Below are 23,725 nucleotides of genomic sequence, written 5' to 3' on the forward strand. Positions count from 1 at the left end.
CAATTGTTTAAAAAATTTTCCCCACCTGATCTTCCCTTGATTCATGCTAAGTCACCAAAGTCTGTAAGTCATGAAGATGGGTCTTACTGCACGTATGAGAATGCAATCCACCAAAATTATACAGAAAGGTTGATGATCACGTTAATCACGCAACACCCATTGCAATTGTTCTGGAAGCAAAATAAGTCCTCTTCCTTGGTCAGGCTGTGGTAATTTGTGGCTTCATCTTAGTTAGTCCTGCTGCACTGTTCCTAAGTGACATTCTTCCAAGTTCGCAAGGCATCCCCTAAGACTCACAACTTACCTATCCTAAAATCCCTTGTACACTTCTGGAAATGGAAAAAAGAACACATTGACACCGGTGTGTCAGACCCACCATACTTGCTCCGGACACTGCGAGAGGGCTGTACAAGCAATGATCACACGCACGGCAAAGCGGACACACCAGGAACCGAGGTGTTGGCCGTCGTATGGCGCTAGCTGCGCAGCATTTGTGCACCGCCGCCGTCAGTGTCAGCCAGTTTGCCGTGGCATACGGAGCTCCATCGCAGTCTTTAACACTGGTAGCATGCCGCGACAGCGTGGACGTGAACCGTATGTGCAGTTGACGGACTTTGAGCGAGGGCGTATAGTGGGCATGCGGGAGGCCGGGTGGACGTACCGCCGAATTGCTCAACACGTGGGGCGTGAGGTCTCCACAGTACATCGATGTTGTCGCCAGTGGTCGGCGGAAGGTGCACGTGCCCGTCGACCTGGGACCGGACCGCAGCGACGCACGGATGCACGCCAAGACCGTAGGATCCTACGCAGTGCCGTAGGGGACCGCACCGCCACTTCCCAGCAAATTAGGGACACTGTTGCTCCTGGGGTATCGGCGAGGACCATTCGCAACCGTCTCCATGAAGCTGGATGAAGCGTCGTCTCACGCGGTCTGCACGTCCAGCACGAACGCTGGTCCAACTGAGGCGCCAGGTGGAAATGGCATGGCAAGCCGTTCCACAGGACTACATCCAGCATCTCTACGATCGTCTCCATGGGAGAATAGCATCCTGCATTGCTGCGAAAGGTGGATATACACTGTACTAGTGCCGACATTGTGCATGCTCTGTTGCCTGTGTCTATGTGCCTGTGGTTCTGTCAGTGTGATCATGTGATGTATCTGACCCCAGGAATGTGTCAATAAAGTTTCCCCTTCCTGGGACAATGAATTCACGGTGTTCTTATTTCAATTTCCAGGAGTGTACATCTCTTTTCTTAATGGTTTACGTGACTAATTTGCGCATTCCATTACATTATTATCTTTTGGGCTTCATTGTATTAATATCCCGTCTCCTTCCTGGCAACAGAGACTTCCAGATAAAGTCATCTTTGAAACTTCCTGGCAGATTAAAACTGTGTGCCCGACCGAGACTCGACCTCGGGACCTTTGCCTTTCGCGGGCAAGTGCTCTACCATCTGAGCTACCGAAGCACGACTCACGCCCGGTCCTCACAGCTTTACTTCTGCCAGTATCTCGTCTCCTACCTTCCAAACTTTACAGAAGCTCTCCTGCGAACCAGGCAGAACTAGCACTCCTGAAAGAAAGGATACTGCGGAGACATGGCTTAGCCACAGCCTGGGGAATGTTTCCAGAATGAGATTTTCACTCTGCAGCGGAGTATGCGCTGATATGAAACTCCCTGGCAGAATAAAACTGTGTGCCCGACCGAGACTCGACCTCGGGACCTTTGCCTTTCGCGGGCAAGTGCTCTACCATCGGAGCTACCGAAGCCCGACTCACGCCCGGTCCTCACAGCTTTACTTCTGCCAGTATATCGTCTCCTACCTTCCAAACTTTACAGAAGCTCTCCTGCGAACCAGGCAGAACTAGCACTCCTGAAAGAAAGGATACTGTGGAGACATGGCTTAGCCACAGCCTGGGGAATGTTTCCAGAATGAGATTTTCACTCTGCAGCGGAGTGTGCGCTGATATGAAACTTCCTGGCAGATTAAAACTGTGTGCCCGACCGAGACTCAAACTCGGGACCTTTGCCTTTCGCGGGCAAGTGCTCTACCATCTGAGCTACTGAAGCACGACTCACGCCCGGTCCTCACAGCTTTACTTCTGCCAGTATCTCGTCTCCTACCTTCCAAACTTTACAGAAGCTCTCCTGCGAACCATGCAGAACTAGCACTCCTGAAAGAAACAGTGCTACAACTCAGAATTGCCAGCATTGGTTCAAATGCCTCTGAGCACTATGGGACTTAACATCTGAGGTCATTAGTCCCCTAGAACTTAGAACTACTTAAACCTAACTAACCTAAGGACATCACACACATCCATGCCCGAGGCAGGATTCGAACCTGCGACCGTAGCGGTCTCGCGGTTCCAGACTGGAGTGCCTAGAACCGCTGGCCACTTCAGCCGGCCATCATAAACAATCCATCAGAATTTCAGAAGACCAGCCATGTCTACGCGTGCAACTCTAGAAGAAATGGAACTTTAAAATTTATTATTAAAGCCGTCGGTGGCTAAGAAAGGAGTTCAACATCCTTGAACAGCATTTTTTAATTATTTGTTCACTAACATAAAACGTCTAACAGGTAGTAAAGCAAGTTTTAAACTAACCTATAATCATTTCTTGTGGATAACTCCTCGTATTCCATAGATTAATTAGTTATTTAGTCAGTTAGCTTTATGTTTCTTAGGTCATCTACACGATAAATCGTAATGATGTGAAACGAGTCATTTCATATTCACATTGCAAAATTGCAACGTAATTTTATTTGAAAACTGGTAGCCTGTAAGAAAAAATTAAGTGTAGTTGCATGAGTAGGACTGAAACATCTGTTTATCAGAACTCTTAAATGGCAAGAATGAAGCAATCTACTGAAGCTAATCATTTACACATATCATACGAACTGACTCGTTCCACATCACTTCGATCAAATAAATCGTTCAAGTGACCTATGTAACATCTAACAAACTAACGTCCGTTTCACAAAACCCGTTGGTTCACTATCCTCCGTGCACACCTAGTAAACGTGTACAGATGCCACTGAGTGGAAACATTCTAGTGAAGAGGAGTTGATTCTTACATTGTCCTTTTTCGCCACAATATTTAATCTACCGGGTCGGTAAAGTTCTATCTGCTCGAAAACCTTCACAAGTGTATAGAACATAGATGTAACTGCTTACAGCTTCTACATTTGCAAAAATAACTGAGATCTCTCGCTTGCAGCATGGGTGAAATGATTATTTTTTTAATTACATATCTCAGCCTCGTTAACGTGAACTCTGTCCACACGTCCTGCTGGGCCCATCGGCACCGACCGCCCGCCGTGTCATCCCCCGCCAAAGGCGTTACTTGATGTGGTATGGAGGTGCATGGAGCCAGTACACTGCTCTCCCAGCTGTTGTCACTTTTCGTGACATAGTGCCGTTATTACTCGATCAAGCAGCTTCTCAATTGGCATCACGGGCTGAGTGCACCGAGTTCCATCTCTGGCACCAAGAAAAAAATATCTCTGACAGGATCGAGAATCGAACCCGGGTACTCCACATAGCGACACTACACTGGTCACTTTTTTCACTATTTTTGCCCGAGCCGTCGCCTTTACTGTTTCAATATTTCTTATCCTGTCAGAGATTTTTCTTTTTTTAGCGGTCGCCTTACCATTTTTTCCCTTTTTTCTTTACTTTTTGTTTAAGGAAGTAGAGCAGTCGTCTTCAGGCCGGTGGAGACAGGATGGACAGGGGATGAAACCCGAGGCCTGGCCACAATGCCTCCCCCTTGTGTCCCTGAACTACTCCCCTCCGGTTGTTTTTTTTTTTTTTTTTTTTTTTTTTTTTTTTTTTTTTTTTGTGGAGCTAGAAGACAGGTTAGCCAGACATCTTAATTTCTACAATGGTGTCCATCTATGGGTAAAGAAAGTAACTAAACAACAAAATTAAAGCATAAATAGAACTTAACATTTGACACCACACTCGCTGCTATTATCGATCAACATGTCAACGGATCCTTCTAATCCGGAATTAGGGCCAGGCACGTTTTCATGAAGAAAGGGCTCATATGGTTCTGTCACTTGTTCCGGCCCGTTTCATAAAATAACACGCACATAAGGTTAACTTCTTATACCCAGCACACCCCAAATGTAGGGAGGGTACAAGAAGACACTACCCAGACAATTAGCAAAATATTGGCGGTAGTGCGGGTGGCGTCGTAAACGATTGAATTGCTCCAATAGAGAGGTCCAAAATCGAGAAAGTGTTTCTCGTCATCACGGTAAAGCTACAATATGGGCAAGCCTTGACCTATATCACTGCATTCATCTTAGTATGTGGATAAAACTTCATATCTTGGATAAGAATGGATGTCACAGTCACTGCTGTAGGGGCGATCGCTGAATGAAGGCCATCATCAGTTTCGTTAGCCTCAATACCTCCACAGCAGACCCACACTGCAGACAGTGTAGGGCTCTGGTAGAGGGCACTGGGGGCATAACAAAGAATCGGCCATATGTGTGGAATGGAGTCTCTGTCCGTTTATATATTTGTGGTCGATCCCAAATGTCAGGTTGCTCTGGTGTCAGAATCTAGAAGGGCATCATGCACTGAATGCCAGACCACTGGCCAAGTAACCGAGGGCAGACGGCTTTCAATCGGATTGATGAGATGGTCTTGCATCATATGGAAATAAACATCATGGCTCCTCTGCAGCCGTTCACTCGGCAGATCAATGTTGACATAAATGAAGTCTACAAAAAACTCCTTTATGCGAGAGAGCGTTGGCGAAATATGCGCCACTGCAATGCGTGCGTCATGAGAGGAGCGCGCCATTTCTTCAATTAGAGTCCCTGTGAAGCTGTGCTGGCAGTGGTTCCACATCTTCATTATAGTGGTGACATATAGAGCAGCTGCTATAACCCACACATTGACCATTTCAAGATCGTCCTCTGTGGCACAGAGGGTGAGCATGTCTTATAGCACTTTGATAATCATTTCCACCCTGTCAAAATAACGAAAGACTGCCTGTAAACTGCGTGCTGTCATCTTCAGCATTGGGAGAACCGTGGTCGGATGGGGTATCCTGGACGCCAGGTGGATGCTGACATAAGCCACCCAGTGGACCGTGTTCAAAGATCCCAGCAAATTGCTACAGGCGTCTCAACGTATGCCTTGTAGGAGATGAGTATAGGTAAGGCGTGCAGTCCGTAGACTGACACGTATAACGATAACCCCCAAACATTTGATCTATCCCAGAGTGGGTATGGAGCCAAACTCCCTTCCTGGAAGCCGCTCCTGATGACCATCGCTCCAGACCTCTCCAAGTCCAAGTGGCTGCAGGCTATGGTCCTATATTTGACAATCCAGTCCAGTGATCTTTGGACTTCACCTGGTGTATGCACTAAGAACAACAGGTCGTCCATGTAGGCACAGCAGACAAAGATATGATTCTCAGCATAAGTCCCTGCAGCCGACATCATAGTCTGTGTAACAGTGGCTCCATGCTGATGGCACACATAACCACCAACAGCAGGCAACGTTGCCTCGCAGATAAACGTATGTTGATCATAACCTGTGGAGTTGCGCTATGCAGAATGTGCACGCCGGAGTTTATGAAGGACTGGAGGAAGGCCAGGTGCCGCAGCAGCTTCTCAAGATAATCGCTGCATAGTCGAAGTCGAGTGACACTGAGGTTTCACGTATACGACACGCCTCCGCCAGTAGGATGACATCACGGTAATCTGTGTGTTGTTGTTGCAATTTAGACAAATGGTTCGAATGGCTCTGAGCACTATGGGACTTAACTTCTGAGGTCATCAGTCCCCTAGAACTTAGAACTACTTAAACCTAACCAACCTAAGGACATCACACACATCCATGCCCAAGGCAAGATTCGAACCTGCGACCATAGCGGTCGCGCGGCTCCAGACTGTAGCGCCTAGAACCGCTCGGCCACCCCGGCCAGCTACCATTGAAACACATCTGGTCTGTAGAGATGTGCAGGACACTCCGAATGCGGCCAGCCAGAAGTCTCGCAAATACCTTGAAATCACTTTTGAGCAGCATATGAGGCTGGTAATGGTCAACCCCCATTTCAGCAGCTGGCTTGGGGCCGATATGCTGTCGACAAAGGCAGGTGGCATCTGCACCGCAGGTTTCATCAGTTCTTGGTACGTTGTAATCCATTGAGGCATCATAACATCACCAAACATATGATAAAACTCTATTGGGAGATCATCTGGGCCCAGCGATTTGTTGATCGCCCCTTTTCTGAGGGCATCGGTGACGTCCTCTGCCGTTATGGAGTCTGTGAGGGTCACCACTGCGTTTCCATCGTGAGTCTGAGGCAGCAAGCAGAGAACTTGATCCATAGCCATAGCATCCTGGTCTTTTGTGGTACAGAACCACTGGTAATGGTCCAAGAAGACATTCGTGATATTCTTTTGCACCGTCAGGCGCCATCCAACCACCATATCCAGCACGGGGATCAATGCACTTCGACATCTACGATGTTCGCGGATAATGTGATGCATGGCCAAGGGTTCATCCCTGATCTCGTCGACTACGTGCGCGCACAAGCATGCCTTCAAGACGACGTCGTGTAAGCATTGTGATCCTTGCTTACAATCAATGGGCTTCAGCCTGACGTCCTGGTGAGAATGGTCGGGCGGATGTCTGTTGCAGTAGCCTAAAATAATATTCCATGGTGTGCCATTGCTAACACATAGCCATCTGACCGCAATTCATCATCACACGCTGCAGTTCAGGTTTTGTGCAATCGAGTCACCAGTGGATCGTGGAAGGAAACATCGGACGCCGCCTCTCACAGTTCCTCCAGGTCTCCACTCTCCTCTGCTGACATTCTGGATCCTCGAGAAGCGCTACATTCATCTTCCATGTGTTCATGCAACGACACACCATCTGTCGTGGGAGGGAGTTGGTGCAGAGGTAGGCTTCATGATCCGTAAAGGCTGACAATAATATCTTAGCAGCAAGCGGCGCTGTCTTAAGGCCCTGGGAGACATAGACCTTGTCAAGACGACTCGATGAATGCCCAGTAACATATGTGCATACCTGTCTGTTGCCATGGATACTCCACCAGGTGTCGACGAGGCGAAGGTCTTGCAACAGGCGTTGCAGTTCCCTGCATGTGCTAAAGTGTGGTATTTGATCCTGTAGTGACAAGACACAATTGAAGTCGACACCTAGGATGTTGATATGGTCACAGCATCTCTCGAATAAGAGCGCGACCTCCTCTGCGTAAAATCTCAAATGGTCTGTCTTCTTGTCCTTATTGGAGGGGACATACACATTCACAATCATGACGCCCTCCTATGTGATAGCAAGTACTCATACTGATGGGCGGTAGTTCACACCATCGATCATGATGCCTTCCTTCACAATAATGCCAGTACCACTGCCATTATCCGTGCATGACACCTTATAAAAGTCGTATCTATAAACAGACGACAGCTGGTCTAGGCCCACTTCCTGGAGGAGTGCGACGTTGAGATGTGCAGCCCACAACAAGTCATGATACATCTACAGCTTGACCTCAGAACTCATGGTATTGTGGTTGATGGTGCCTATCTATTAGGTCTGGCATGGAGAGGCGGTATTGTTGGCGCCTATTGTGAGAGGCGGAGATGGGAGATCTGAAGAAGGCCCCACCATCAACAACGGGTTCCCTCCTATGCCCACTGGCACTGAACTGTCGTGATGTGAAGCAACTTCAACCGCTTTAGCTATGGCAGCAGACATCGCGTCCTCGACATTGTCGGCCCGCACAGTCAGGCTTGTGCTGCGATCATCCCCCAGTATTAACAGGGTGGCTGAAGGTTGAAGGTGCAGATACTGAATCTATCCACTGTCGATCATGCAGAAACATGGCACTGTGAGAGGTCTCCTTCGAAACTGCTGTTGATCTAATCCCATAAGGGGAACCGATAACCATATCGTCCTGCTGGGGACAGTCGTCATCGTCGATATGTTCGACTTCTATTGATATTGTCCTGCAGGTATAGGATGGAGCAAGTCGATGTTCCATCCATCGCTTTGCAGCCCATTGTTTTCGAACATTAGTGTCGGTATCCGACAACGACCGGAAATCGTTGCCATCAGCGACAAAAGCGTCAGTTTCCACCACTAAATCTGCGGTGACCAACCTCTCCTCCAGTCCTGTTCCCCCTTCACACGGCAAAACCGATAAACCGATGTCATTGGTTGCCCTGGCAGTGCAGAATATCCGCCTGTATAGTAGTGACCTGCCGCTGCATCGGAGGCTGCTGAGTGTCGACTGAAGGCGACGCTTCTGTCGACAGTCGATGACCAGAAGTAACAGTTTGAAGGGCCCCCACGTATCTCAACGGGAGCACCGTTAGATTGGGCGGTATCTCCGCGTAGTCGACAGTTGTGTGATGCGCTGTTGCATACAGCTTGATCTGAAATGTCCCTCTTGCCCACATCCCAAACAGGCTTATGTTCAAATAAGTGGGACATGTTTTGTAATGTCTACGTGCACCTAGTGCACCCCATTCAGAACTGGGTACGATTTAAAGTGTGCCTATTTTTCCGCCGTATGGCTTATTACAGTGTCACATGGTCTCAAACCTGCGGTCACTACTCTGTTGACACCTCAAACGGTAACTTGAACACCGTCCTCTGGTCTAGACCTGTATGTACCAGTTTCACAGCCGGCCGAAGTGGCCGAGCGGTTCTAGGCGCTACAGTCTGGAACCGCGCGACCGCTACGGTCGCAGGTTGGAATCCTGCCTCGGGCATGGATGTGTGTGATGTCCTTAGGTTAGTTAGGTTTAAGTAGTTATAACTTCTAGGGGACTTATGACGTCAGAAGTTGAGTCCCATAATGCTCAGAGCCATTTTTTTTAACCAGTTTCACAGGGCCAATGTGTCCATTAGAATGTCTGAATGGAAGGTCGCTGGTCCCTTTCAGAATCAGTTCACAAGCCGCATCGTCCACCAGTTTCACATAGACCACGCTGCTCAAAATAGACAGGTGAATCCCCATTACTTCGTGAAATGAATGTGAACGTCATCTCGTAAAAACTGTTCAGTTTCCAATGCTTTCGGCCGCGCATACTCGATCGCAAAACTGAATTTCTATGTCGACTTTTGTTTTGAGTATGTCACGGTGTATCGAAGGAAGTAAGCTGCACGGAAACGACTGTAAATCACAACACCGCTCGACCGCTTACGCGGCAGAGATGTAAACAGAACGTCCGAGTTGTTGCCCTGCCGAAGGCAGACGGCGACCACTCTGCTACAGAGGCAGGTCTCAGGCCATTCCGATTGTATGGTTATCGGTTTCAAACTTACTGCCAACTCATCATAGTATCATTTGAATTTGTTACATAGTAAATCGTCGACTGAACAGGACCAGAGAGGCACTCACAATGGAAACACATTTGCACCCCAACAATCAACATCTGTGCTACAAAACTCTTTCGTCAGGTGAAGTAAAATTCCTTACTATTTTCTTAGTATGTGAGGTCCACCTCCATTATAAAATAAAAGCTGGAATGAGATTTTCACTCTGCAGCGGAGTGTGCGCTGATATGAAACCTCCTGGCAGATTAAAATTGTGTGTCGGACCGAGACTCGAACTCGGGACCTTTGCACTTGCCCGCGTAAGGCAAAGGTCCCGAGTTCGAGTCTCGGTCTGGCACACAGTTTTAATCTGCCAGGAAGTTTCATACCAGCGGACACTCCGCTGCAGAGTGATAATCTCATTCTGGAAACATCCCCCAGGCTGTGGCTGAGCCATGTCTCCGCAATATCCTTTCTTCCAGGAGTGCTAGTTCTGCAAGGTTCGCAGGAGAGCTTCTGTAAAGTTTGGAAGGTTGGAGACGAGGTATTGGCAGAAGTAAAGCTGTGAGGAAGGGGCGTGAGTCGTGTTCGGGTAGCTCTGGTGGTAGAGCACTTGCCCGCGTAAGGCAAAGGTCCCGAGTTCGAGTCTCGGTCCAGCACACAGTTTTAATCTGCCAGGAAGTTTCAAAGTAAAAGCTGTTTGTTTGTCTGCCATATGCGTTACAGTTCTTTTATTTTTGATTCTTGTTAGATATGGTCCAGTCACATTAATGTGACCACTGCCTATGTTCGAGTTCAACGAACAATAACCACTCACAGACGGCAGCTGGCGGCACTAGCAGTGGAGGGCATTTATAGCGAATCTGGGAATGCGGATAACAATACAGTCGTTGTTGTAGTGTGGAAGCGGAGTGATGTATCTGACGTCCAAAGGGCATGTTCATTGGCTTTCAGACCAAGAGTGGAAGCATTTCCGTAATGGCTCAATTTGTAAACTGTTCGCTTGCCGCCTGGTTAAAGTAAACCGAACATGGCAAAATCGCGCTCTCCAAAAACGGCGTCGAGGCAACTGTGGTGCAGCACGGGCCATAGATGACAGGTGTGAACGACGGCTGCAGAGATGTGTACTGGCGAATAGACGTGTAACTCTTGAGCAACTGACTGCCCAGATAAATCAGCGGGCTACCAACAGTGTCTCCTCAACGATCGTTCAGCAAATGTTGTTGCGTATGGGCCTTCGCAGCAGGCGCTTGGTTCATGTACCCATGTCGACTGCTGTTCATAGGCGAAGAAGGCTGGAATTCGCAGACCGACACCGCAACTCGACGTTCACTGGGTGGCGGCAGGTCGCCTTTTCAGATGAATTGCGTTTAATGCTCCATCAGACAGATGGCCTTCGGCCTGTACGGCCATGCAACAATTGTCGGAAGCGTTCAGGACAGAGGAAGGAGCATTATGGTCTGGGGAATGCTTTCGTGGAGTTCCATGGATGATCTCGTCGTTCTGAAAGGCACAATGGGTCAACACAAGTATGTATCTATCCTTGGGGACCAAAAATGGTTCAAATGGCTCTGAGCACTACGCGACTTAACTTCTGAGGTCATCAGTCGCCTAGAACTTAGAACTAATTAAACCTAACTAACCTAAGGACATCACACACATCCATGCCCGAGGCAGGATTCCAACCTGCGACCGTAGCAGTCGCTCGGTTCCAGACTGTAGCGCATAGAACCGCAAGGCCACTCCGGCCGGCCTTGGGGACCATGTCCACCCCTACATGCAGTTCATTTTTCCTCGGCACCATGGCATCTACCAGCAGGACAATGCAACGCACCACACAGCTCACAGTGTACGTGCGTGGTTTCAGCAGCTTCAGGATGAGTTTACCGTACTCCACTGTCCGCCAACCCCGTCTCCCCCATTCAACCTGGATTTAAACCAAATCGAGAATCTGTAGGATCACCTCGAAGTGGCTGTTCGCGTCATGGATCCTCAGCAGTGAAACATAGCGCAACTGGTCACGGAACTGGAGTTGGCTTGTCTGCACATCCCTGTCGGTAACTTCCAGAACCTCAATGACTCTCTTCATGCACGTCCGTGATGCAAAAGATGGTTATTCATGCTTTTGACAGGTAGTATCATTAATGTGGCTGGACCGTGTATTTATATATTATATAAATGACAATATTGTTTTAAACATGTTTTTATATTACAGTTTTTTGGCATTGGCCTACTATCAGTGGATTATAAACCAGTTTCTGATGAAAAATGCTTTAAGGTGTTTTGGTTCTACTCACGACTTTGTGTGGTCCTTCTTCGCATCTGGCGCACTTGACAGAGCCGGATACTATAGTAATAATCAAGTTAGCTGATAAGGCTGAGTACATGGTACCCCCTCCATTCAGAAAACAGTACATTGTGCCTTAGACTATACTGTTCTCTGTTAACGACTCACATACATTAAAGTGTTTTTACACCAAGGCTTTACACTGTTCATTTTCCCATTTTCCATTATCTTACTTCTGTAGTTCTTTTATATTTATCGGAAAACTAAAAGAGTACGCCACATCTCCGCAGTGATTATCGATGAGCTGGCTGAACACCCAGTTCATACAACCACAATGTCTTTAACAATATATAGCGCATATTCCGGAAGCCATTGAAATTGAAACATGTATCAACAACTTTAATAGATATATGGCCTCGTGTGAGGTGTCATTTGAGCATTTAGCATGTTGTTGAGATGCTGCAGAAACTATCCCCAGTGGCCTACAGTGATACACAGCTTCCCAAAAGATTAAAAAGAAATCGAAGTTACACAACGGAAAACAGTTTGTCTTATTAAATTACTATGGGTGGCCCAGGTAAACATGAAATATAGTTTCCGCATCTCACACAGACATACTGATAATGGGACCCAACAAACTACGAAAAGAAACTATGGGTCACTATAACAGTCTGATTCATTGTTAGAAGACACCAAAAATGTTTTATCTACTGAATCAAGAACGCAATTAATTATTGATGGAACAAGGGATTGAAAACATGCACGATAGCGTTGGCATAGGTGGATGGACTCATGATAGAAACGATATAAAATCTTTGTTCACGAATATGACCAACGATCGCTGAATAAGTTAATGAGCTACAGAAAAATCCCGGAAAAGCATGAACAGCCACTAATACCCTCGCCCAAGTGCATCGTGGGTTCAACTAGTCAGTTGTGAAAATCAAATCAACAGAATGAAAGTTTGAAGCAAGATAAATGACTTTGTACTTACTTCAACTTGATGAACGCAAATGTGGCCCATGCTTACCACTTGCACGAGTGTGGAGGTGCCTCAAGCCCCGTGGAGAAGTCTTCCCTATAACACCCTAAAGAGAAGTGTTCGTTATGGTGACCCAGGAGCAAGTGCTCCCTCTCTCTCCTCTAAAATACTTAGCTGCTTCTGCCACCACCGGAATCTCACTCGTGAGTTGCAACAGACCTTGTGAGTTCAGACAAATGATGATTTAATAAGCATGCTACAAAATTCCCTATTCTTACTAATTCTGGCATGGTTAACAAATGAATGCTGAATGTCTGACCCACCTTTTGACAGATTTCTATTTATGGCCATTGAAAAACTGTACATGTACACATGTATGAGTTCTCTTCCCTTCTACCAAAGTGAGTGCTGTGAGGCAATCAAGATCTCTTTACTAAATTTTGAACAAATATTCCAGCTGGCCTCCTTCAGGCTCCTGTATCACACACTACCGGTGTCACTGTCTTCTCCTCTAAATCAGGTCTTATCTTTGCTAAAAGGCATTCCATGTCCTTAGTGTACAATGAAACTTTGTAACAAGCTGGGCCACCTTCGTCTGTTGCCTCTGCTCTGTTCGACAGTAGACCACTGTTCTCAATGTTTACCTGACCACGACTTGGCTTTAAGTAGACACATTTTTATGACCCGTACCGTTCACCATGTGACTCTTGCCTTTTGCCAGCCAGCTAAAAGCCCCAGGTTGCAGCACATTACAAGAATGTGATTTGATTTACTAGTTGTATATGTATACTGAATTATTAAACATGTTACAGAACAGTTTGGGAAAAAACTGCAACGTGACGCTATGTACTCATTAGTGCGTGGAAGCGGGCACCTATACGTACAAATCATACTTCACATCACAATCACACTACAAGCGAAATGTCATCATTGACGCTCATGTATTCTCCGATGGTAGGGGTCATCACTATATATTTTACACCTATGAATTTCTGTCATATCTTTGCCAGTCAATTGATTTTCTAACTAAGACAGTGGATATTGCCGAAAGGTTGGTAATTGATCATACCGGTTTGTTGCTATTAGTTAACCAGAAAATTTTGTACATAAACAGTTTGATGTCTGGATAATGAAGTCTCAGTCTTAGCAACAACTCTGCTGTGAAATCAAACTTTTTGACGAAAGCTACTGCCCAAAGATTCACTAGGAACGGCTTTTGGCACCCCCATGTGTCTTATTTGCAAACGATCAGAAATAATAACAGCAGCGTCTATTTATTTATTTACTAGCTGGCACACAGGCGACGATAGCCTGCTTTAGAGTACAGTAAGGAATGGTTGACTAAATAAGCAGTTGTGGACTCATGTTCTACAATATACTAAACACATCGTCATGCATGCGATTCACTATGCCACCCATAACGACTCGCGGCAGACTGGAGACAGTGTAGACATGATTAGCAATATAGCTCTCGCAGGGGAGCAAATCATAGCACAGAAACACGCTAATCTAAACTAATGGAAATGTTAGAAAATTAAGTACCATTTACATGGATTTGATTAAATTTGGAAACACGGGCGAATACTCTGAGAAGCGTTACGTTTGAGCTAAGTGAATTCGAACTTGGGCAAATTGTTGGTGCCTGTATGGTAAGAGCTGCCGCAACCAAGGGAGTCGAAGTCTCTCGTTAATCAGGAGGCACCGAATCGAAGGTTTATACTGAATACAGTGAAAACCCATACCACCTGCCAAGTCACAACGTGGACAAAAGTGTATGCCGAGTGATCGTGACGGACGGTCATCGAAGAAGATTGTGACATAAACAGGATGGCAGGTGCTAAAGCCTCTGCAGGTATCAATGTCTCACAAACGAACCCTCTCAGCACCAAAGCATCACAAAGAGAGTGCCATAACTCAGGAATTGCAGGGTGAGCTGGAATTCCAAAGCAACTCATCAGTGATTCAAATGCCTGTAACAGGAAAATGTGGCGCCCAAGTCATAAAACTTGGATTGTGGAGCAATAGAATAAAGTCATTTGACCGGATGAGTCTTCTTTCACACTGTTTCCAACTTCTGGGCTGGTTTACGTCGCAAGATTGAAACATGGAGGGGGTTCGGTGATGATTTCGGCAGCCATATTGTGGTATTCGACGGGCCCCACGTTACCTCTGTAAGGCCGCATTACTGACAATTTGACCAGTTTAGCTGATCAGGTCCCTCCCATGGTACAATACTTGCTCCCCGATGGGGATGCTGAGTTCTAATACGACAGGGGCGCTGTACACACAGCTCGCATCGTCCAGGACTGGTTTTGTGGGCACGAGGATGAATTGTCGCACCTCCCCTGGCCAACACAGTCACCAGATGTCACTATTATTGAGCATTTGTGATCTACTTTGAAGAGAGCGTGATCGCTGTCCATCTTCATCGTCGATACCTGAACTTCCCACTATTTTGCAGGGATAATGGTATACGATTCCCTTCGAAACCATACAGGACTTATATTTATCTATTCCGAGACGACTAGGAGGTGTTTCGAATGCCAACGGGTTTCCTACACCATAAATTACAGGCCCATATTATTAACGTCATTATGCAGCACGATTTTGGAAAACCCTATGTGGTCAAAAGTATTCGGGCACGCCCAAAAACATACGTTTTTCATATTAGGTGCATTTTGCTGCCACCTACTGTCAGTTACTCCATATCAGCGACCTCATTAGTCACTAGACATCGTGAGAGAGCAGAATGGGGCGCTCCGCGGAACTCACGGACTTCGAACATTGTCAGGTTAGTGAGTGTCACTTGTGTCATACGTCTGTCGTCAGATTTCCACACTCCTAAACATCCCTAGGTCCACTGTTTTCGATGTGATAGTGAAGTGAAAAAGTGAAGAGACACATACAGCACAAAAGCGTACAGACCAACTTCGTCTGTAGACTGACAGAGACCGCCGACAGTTGAAGAGGGTCGTAATGTGTAATAGGCAGATATCTATCCAGACCATCACACAGGAATTTCAAATTGCATCAGTATCCACTGCAAGTACTATGGCAGTTAGGCGGAAGGTGAGAAAACTTGGATTTCATGGTCGAGCGGCTGCTCATAAGCCACGGTAAATGCCAAATGACGCCTCGCTTGGTGTAAGAAGGGTAAACATTGGACGACTGAACAGTGGAAAAACGTTACGTGGAGTGACGAATCACGGTACACAGTGTGGCGATCCGATGGCAGGGTGTGCGTATGGCGAATGTCCGGTGAACGTCATCTGCCTGCGTGTGAAGCGCCAACAGTAAAATTCGGAGGCGATGGTGTTATGGTGTGATCGTGTTTTTCATGGAGTGTTCGAACATTATGAATTACCACGAAGAAAACTGTTTATCGACACACAGTTCAAACGTACAAATGTGTGTGAAATCCTATGGGACTTAACTGTTAAGGTATCAGTCCCTAAGCTTACACACTGTTGTTGTTGTAGTTGTCTTCAGTCCTGAGACTGGTTTGATGCAGCTCTCCATGCTACTCTATCCTGTGCAAGCTTCTTCATCACCCACTACTTACTGCAGCCTACATCCTTCTGAATCTGCTTAGTGTATTCATCTCTTGGTCTCCCTCTACGATTTTTACCCTCCACGCTGCCTTCCAATGCTAAATTTGTGATCCCTTGATGCCTCAGAACATGTCCTACCAACCGGTCCCTTCTTCTTGTCAAGTTGTGCCACAAACTCCTCTTCTCCCCAATTCTATTCAATACCTCCTCATTAGTTACGTGATCCACCCATCTAATCTTCAGCATTCTTCTGTAGCACCACATTTCAAAAGCTTCTATTCTCTTCTTGTCCAAACTATTTATCGTCCATGTTTCACTACCATACATGGCTATACTCCATACAAATACTTTCAGAAACGACTTCCTGACACTTAAATCTATACTCGATGTTAACAAATTTCTCTTCTTCAGAAACGCTTTTCTTGCCATTGCCAGTCTACATTTTATATCCTCTCTACTTCGAATGGCTCTGAGCACTATGGGACTTAACTTCTAAGGTCATCAGTCCCCTAGAACTTAGAACTACTTTCACCTAACTAACCTAAGGACATCACACACATCCATGCCCGAGGCAGGATTCGAACCTGCGACCGTAGCGGTCGCGCGGTTCCGGACTGTAGCGCCTAGAACCGCTCGGCCACCCCGGCCGGCCACCATCATCAGTTATTTTGCTCCCCAAATAGCAAAACTCCTTTACTACTTTAAGTATCTCATTTCCTAATCTAATTCCCTCAGCATCACCCGACTTAATTCGACTACACTCCATTATCCTCGTTTTGCTTTTGTTGATTTTCATTTTATATCCTCCTTTCAAGACACTGTCCATTCCGTTCAACTGCTCTTCCAGGTCCTTTGCTGTCTCTGACAGAATTACAATGTCAGCTTACACGCTACTTAACCTAAATTATCCTAAGGACAAACACACACACCCATGCCCGAGGGAGGACTCGAACCTCCGCCGGGACCAGCCGGACACACAGTGAACACGGATTTAGAAAACATCGTTCTTGTGAAACACAACTAGCTCTTTACTCGCATGATGTGCTGAGTGCTATTGACAAGGGATTTCAAATTGATTCCGTATATCTGCATTCACGGAAGGCTTTTGAAACTGTACCACACTAGCAGCTTGTAGTGAAATTGCGTGCTTATGGAATATCGTCTCAGTTATGTGAGTGGATTTGTGATTTTCTATAAGAGAGGTCACATTTCGTAGTAATTGACGGAAAATCATCGAGTAAAACAGAAGTGATTTCTCGCGTTCCCCAAGGTATTCTTATGGGCTCTTTGCTGTTCCTTATCTGTATAAATGATTTGGGAGAAAATGTGAGCAGCCATCTTAGGTTGTTTGTAGATGACGCAATCGTTTAACTGCTAGGAAAATCGTCAGAAGATCAAAACAAATTGCAAAATGATTTAGAAAAGATATCTGAATTGTGCGAAATTTGTCAGTTGACCCTAAATAACGGGTAGTGTGAGGTCATCGACATCTGTGCTAAAAGGAATCCGTTAAACTTTGGTTACACGATATATCAGTCAAATATAAAGGCATAAATTCAGCTAAATATCTAGTAATTACAATTACGAACAACTTAAATTGTTTCTGTATGTTTGGTATGATTTTCACGTTACTGCTGTATCTTATAACGGTCGTAGACCTGTTATGATTAACTGGATACACATTTATCTCTGCATAACGTACTGTAGTGAAACGTTCGTTCACTCTGTTCTTCATGATGTTGTGGCGCCAGAATCCACGCGCTCCTAACTATGTGTAGCGCACAAAGGCAATACACGAGCAACCAAAACGGTCATATTCTTAGGCAGATTACACTACTGGCCATTAAAATTGGTACACCACGAAGATGACGTGCTACAGACGCGAAATTTAACCGACAGGAAGAAGATGCTGTGATATGCAAATGATTAGCTTTTCAGAGCATTCACACAAGGTTGGCGCCAGTGGCGACACCTACAACGTGCGGACATGAGAAAAGTTTCCAACCGATTTCTCATACACAAACAACAGTTGACCGGCGTTGCCTGGTGAAACGTTGTTGTGATGCCTCGTGTAAGGAGGAGAAATGCGTACCATCACGTTTCCGACTTTGATAAAGGTCGGATTGCAGCCTATCGCGATTGCAGTTAATCGTATCGCGACATTGCTGCTCGCGTTGGTCGAGATCCAATGACTGTTAGCAAGATATGGAATCGGTGGGTTCAGGAGGGTAATACGGAACGCCGTGCTCGATCCCAACGGCCTCGTACCACTAGCAGTCGAGACGAAAGGCATCTTATCCGCATGGCTGCAACGGATCGTGCAGCCACGTCTCGATCCCTGAGTCAACAGATGGGGACGTTTGCAAGACAACAATCGTCTGCACGAACAGTTCGAAGACGTTTGCAGCAGCATGGACCATCAGCTCGGAGACCATGGCTGCGGTTACCCTTGACGCTGCATCACAGACAAGGGCGCCTGCAATGGTGTACTCAACGACGAACCTGGGTGCACGAATGGCAAAACGTCATTTTTTCGAATGAATCCAGGTTCTGTTTACAGCATCATGATGGTCGCATCCGTGTTTGGCGACATCGCGGTGAACGCACATTGGAAACGTGTATTCGTCATCGCCATACTGGCGTATCACCCGACGTGATGGTATGGGGTGCCATTGGTTACACGTCTCGGTCACCTCTTGCTCCCATTGACGGCACATTGAACAGTGGACGTTAGATTCAGATGTGTTACCACCCGTGGCTCTACCCTTCATTCGATCCCTGCGAAACCCTACATTTCAGCAGGATAATGTACGACCGCATGTTGCAGGACCTGTACGGGCCTTTCTGGATACAGAAGATGTTCGACGGCTGCCCTGACCAGCACACTCTCCAGATCTCTGACAGATTGAAAACGCCTGGTCAATGGTCGCCGTGCAACTGGCTCGTCACAATACGACAGTCACTACTCTTGATTAAGTGTGGTATCGTGTTGAAGCTGCATGGGCAGCTGTACCTGTACACGCCATCCAAGCTCTGTTTGACTCAATGTCCAGGCGTATCAAGGCCGTTATTACGGCCAGAGGTGTTTGTTCTGGGTACTGATTTCTTAGTATGTATGCACCCGAATTGCGTGAAAATGTAATCACATGTCAGTTCTAGTATAATATATTTGTCCAATGAATACCCGTTTAACATCTGCATTTCTTCTTGGTGTAGCAATTTTAATGGCCAGTAGTGTACATGCCATCATATAGCGAGAGGTGGAGACATGTAATGCACCCAGTAACATTGTCGAGCATGATCGTTTCTGTCGTCTAGGTGCTATGGTGTGGGGAGTCATAATGGTGGATAGGCGTACTGATCTCCAAATCTTTGAACACGGTACGCAGGCACCAGTCAACGTTATTGTGACACTGTACTCCTTCCCCAAGTGCATCTTTTAAGGGTGTCTTCCGTCCTCACTTCATCTTTATGGATGACAATGGGCGACCCTATCTAACGGCGCAGGTGGAGGAGCTCCTGGAACGAGAGAATATTCGGTGACGATTGGACTGGCGCTCCAGTTGCCAGGACATAAATCCCATCGCGCACGTGTGGGATGCGTTGGAGAAACGTATTCCAGCACTTCCACATGCACCAGCAACTATCCAGCAGTTCTCAACAGAGCTGGTGGAGGAATGGAACGTCCTATCATAAGAACACCTTATCAACCTTGTGGCCAGCATGGGAACCAGTTGCGGTTTGAAGTTGCGAGAGCCCTGTAGCACTAATGAAACGCGTGGCTCCTCTTCTTCCATATCTACTCATCTTTTTAAACATATTACTTTACTTCCATATGGATGTTTATGTACTAAACTCTCCAACTCCGTCCGGACAGGCCACAGAAGGCACGACGGCACCGACCGACCGCCGTGTCATCCTCAGACGAAGGCGCCGCTGGATGAGGACATTGAGGGCATGTGGTCGGCACACTGCTCTCCCGGCCATTGTAAGTTTTTGTGATCGGAGCCGCTACTTCCCAGCCACATCCTCAATTGGCCTCACACCTCACAAGGGCTGAGTGCATCCCGCTTGCCAACAGCGCTCGGCAGACCTTAACGATCACTCATCCAAGTGCTACCCAAGCCCGGCAGCGCTTAACTTCGCTGACCTGACGGAGACTAGTGTTACCACTGCGACAAAGCAGTCGGCCTAGGTGTGAATGTAACGTGTAATAAAATTTTATTTCACTAATTGAAGCATTAGTTTGCCTTTTACACACACGAAATGAGAGTCTGGACGTTAAAATATAAATAAGAGTTTTGGACCACTGTCTGCTTAGACCGTGTCTTCACTGAAATTGACTAAGTGATCAAAGGGTTTTTGTTCTTGTTTTCAAGAAATGAGGAGAGTCAGGCAGCCAGTCTACCAGGTTTTTAACATAGATTTTATCACCAATGAGCCGTTTTAACGTGGACTTGTACAGATTGTCTTATACCTCGCTTCAAAAAATAAAAAGCGCATAGCATAGACGTATGAAGTTAAGAACTTTGCACAGATCAAAATTTCGTGTAGGAGTGTGCTACACCGTAATACCTCGGGAACCACCATTTGCGACAGTCTGATCTCCGTTGTGCTTAGTCATGCAAGCAGGAAACGTAACGCTGCGACATGCGGCGAGAGAGAATGAGCACACGGGCATATCTGAGTGACTTAAAGTACGAAAGTAAACTTGACAGAAATGCATTGAAACGAGATAGACAAACCTGCTATAAACGTTCACTGACTGAACTCAAAATTAGTAAAGGAACGTAAAACAGGACAGAAAAAGCATCACTTAGTGCACTAGATTATAAATAACCTTAATTGAAACGAATTCTAATAGTCAGACTGCATCGCTTAGCGGCCTACGTCGTTTGGTGTGACAGTATATTGACAAATGAAGAATGGAAATGGGAAACATCGCGAGTGCCAGATCTGACATTTGTCAGTAGAATGAAAAAACAATGTATCTCTTTGTGTACAAAACTGATTTTGTATCCGAAAAAATGAGAAGGTATTTTGATACTACAGAGTTATGCTGCTCGCAGCATCAACGCAAAAAAAATGAGACAAATTAGAAAACAAATACTTGATTATGAATGTTCTCAGTGTAGTATCAGGAAACTGACTGCTTCTAAATACCAATAAGAAACTTCATACAAGTTGAGTCTCGCAAAGAAGAAATAGAAAACAGCCACTGTTACTAATGTTATTTGTGTTCTTAACGTTGGCTGTTTACAATAACTAATGGAAACAAGAACAAATGTTGTATATACTTGAATAGCCGCCTGAAGATGGACCTGTCGGTTCAAAACTGGTAACAACGTTATTTGTGCAAATGAATAGCACTATTAACAATGGCTGGTTGCATTTTTCTTCTTTGCAAGAATCAGCTTGTATTTTGTACATACCACGGCCAGAAAAATGTTAGTTTTCGACAAAATAACAAACAAAGTTTTTGTTCTAAGTGCCATTAATACTGAGACACTAAGTTTTATTTGTGATAATACAGGTACAGAAATATGTTTTTAACTAGTAGAACTGTAGTCAACAAATACAATTTCTCATACCTTTTAAATTTTAGAACTCCAGGAAAAAGTTCAGCTTGGCACAAAGACCATGCACTATCTACTAAAGCATGTTTGAAATACTAAATACTTTCTCTATGATATGGCACCTGGATCAAGTCTAGGGACATGCAACAAAGTAGCACTGAAAACACCTTTTGTAAAAAAAAAAAAAAAAAAAAAAGCCAGATAGAACTTTCCTACTTCCATTCTTCAGATGATTTTTGGGCGAGCTCTTGACAATGAGAGCAAACAATTGCTGTTGCCACCGTTGTGACGCAAGATTGTAATATGCAAATAAAACATTTGTGCTAATCTGTAATGCGTAAATTCTAGGTTAACAAAGTAGAGTTACGACAACGAGAGCAAACCATTGCTGTTGACGACGTTGTGACACAAGATAGTAATATGCAAATAAAACTATTGTGCTAATTTGTAATGCGTAAATTGTAGGTTAACAAAGCAGAATTACGACAAAAATTGTATTTGTTGAGGGAATACAGTTCCGTAGAATTTTTAAATAACTTCATATTCGCCATCGACTGTACTATTTATTTATAATATCCATTAATACAATTTCGACCTTAAGTTATAGGTTGCAGATACTGTAATCAAAGCAGTAGTCAACATTAATCATTTTATAGAGTTACTTCTGCTGTGTTTTCAGAACCTGTAACGACCTGACAATAGCCTATCGTCGAACTTACAATAGTGGATTTATAAATAAGTAGAACAGTCGACGGTGAATACGAAGTCATTTAAAAAAATACGACCAAGGTGTTCTTTAAACATTGGAAAACGCACACAGTTTTATTTCCCGTGCTCCGCATGTGCATGCACTAAATCCTAAACAGTATTTCTATTTTCAGTTCAAGATTATTAACCATTTATTTTCCCCCGAAAAAATACAGGTGCGCATTCCATAGCATGAGCTACGTGTGCTACACTGATAAAAAGCCTCTGCTACTAACACTACTAGTACACCTACTACCACTCTTGTCTGTTGTTCTGATGATGTTTCTGAGAGTAGTAGAGGATAACAGCAGACAATCTGACTACAACATTGTATATTGCATGTGATACTTGATTTGCTGTATAGAGAAAACGGATGGTAAATAAAACTTCACTAGCGAATTGCGAAAGACGTCGCCGCGATCCGCTCACTGGCGCTTCCCACAGCAAACGAAAATACCACTCGACGACAGTGACTTGTCTGCAGCAAGAAGAGAAGGCAGCTGGCGCTGGAGTCTCCGCCCCCCCCCTCCCCCTTCTACGAGATAGGGTCACAGGAGCGGAGGCAGAGTGGTACATGCGCATGCAACTAGCAGAGCAACAGGCGGCCAGCCGCTAACTGACTGCGGGCAGAATGAAAGCCAGCTTACGTACCTGCAGGCGGCGCCCGTGACGCTGTCGCGCTCGCACTGACCTCTACCTCCCACCTGCAGCCGCTATTACTGCGCTGCGCTTGCGAGACGCTGTTCGCTGTTCCAGTGGCGGGAGCGAAGCTACAAGGCGCAGCGCCGCACTGAAAGTTACGGCCAGGCCATTACTCTGGCACTCATGACAAAATCTTCTTGGTTGTCAGGCCACCTCACGTTCCTTTTCAAACTTCTTTACTGGTCGATGTTTCGACCCCTCTCCTGGGATCTTCTTCAGGATTTCTCTGGTGCCCTGTAGGGCTGGACATTTTCGCGTTCACTTCAAAAGGCTAATTTCCTACGCTTTCTCGGAATTATTGGGTGAAAAACCTTTCGGCTGCTGTTGCTGGTTCGTAGTCATTGGGTATATACTGAAAGCAGGTACTGAAAGAAAGGGAGAATCGAAAGGATTATTCAGAATGAGATTTTCACTCTGCATCGGAATGTACGCTGATATGAAACTTTCTGGCAGATTTAACTGTGAGGCGGACCGAGACTCGAACTGGCAGAATTGAAGCTGTGAGGACGGGTCGTGAGACGTACTTGGGGAGCTCAGATAGTGCCGGCTTGGTAGCTCAGTGTGTTC

General features: G+C 45.8%; 1 protein-coding gene across 1 annotated transcript in view; it reads right to left on the reverse strand.

Annotated features, from left to right (window-relative positions):
* LOC126183521 (solute carrier family 28 member 3-like) overlaps positions 1-23,138 on the reverse strand; it is a 418,615-nt gene extending 395,477 nt beyond the window's left edge. The window contains exon 1 of the mRNA XM_049925578.1: positions 23,108-23,138. The gene's annotated coding sequence lies outside the window, so the exon portion shown is untranslated. The remainder of the gene's footprint in view (positions 1-23,107) is intronic.
* Positions 23,139-23,725: the final 587 nt, after the last annotated feature.

Source organism: Schistocerca cancellata, chromosome 4 (assembly GCF_023864275.1).
Source record: "Schistocerca cancellata isolate TAMUIC-IGC-003103 chromosome 4, iqSchCanc2.1, whole genome shotgun sequence".
Classification (NCBI taxonomy): Eukaryota; Metazoa; Arthropoda; class Insecta; order Orthoptera; family Acrididae; genus Schistocerca; species Schistocerca cancellata.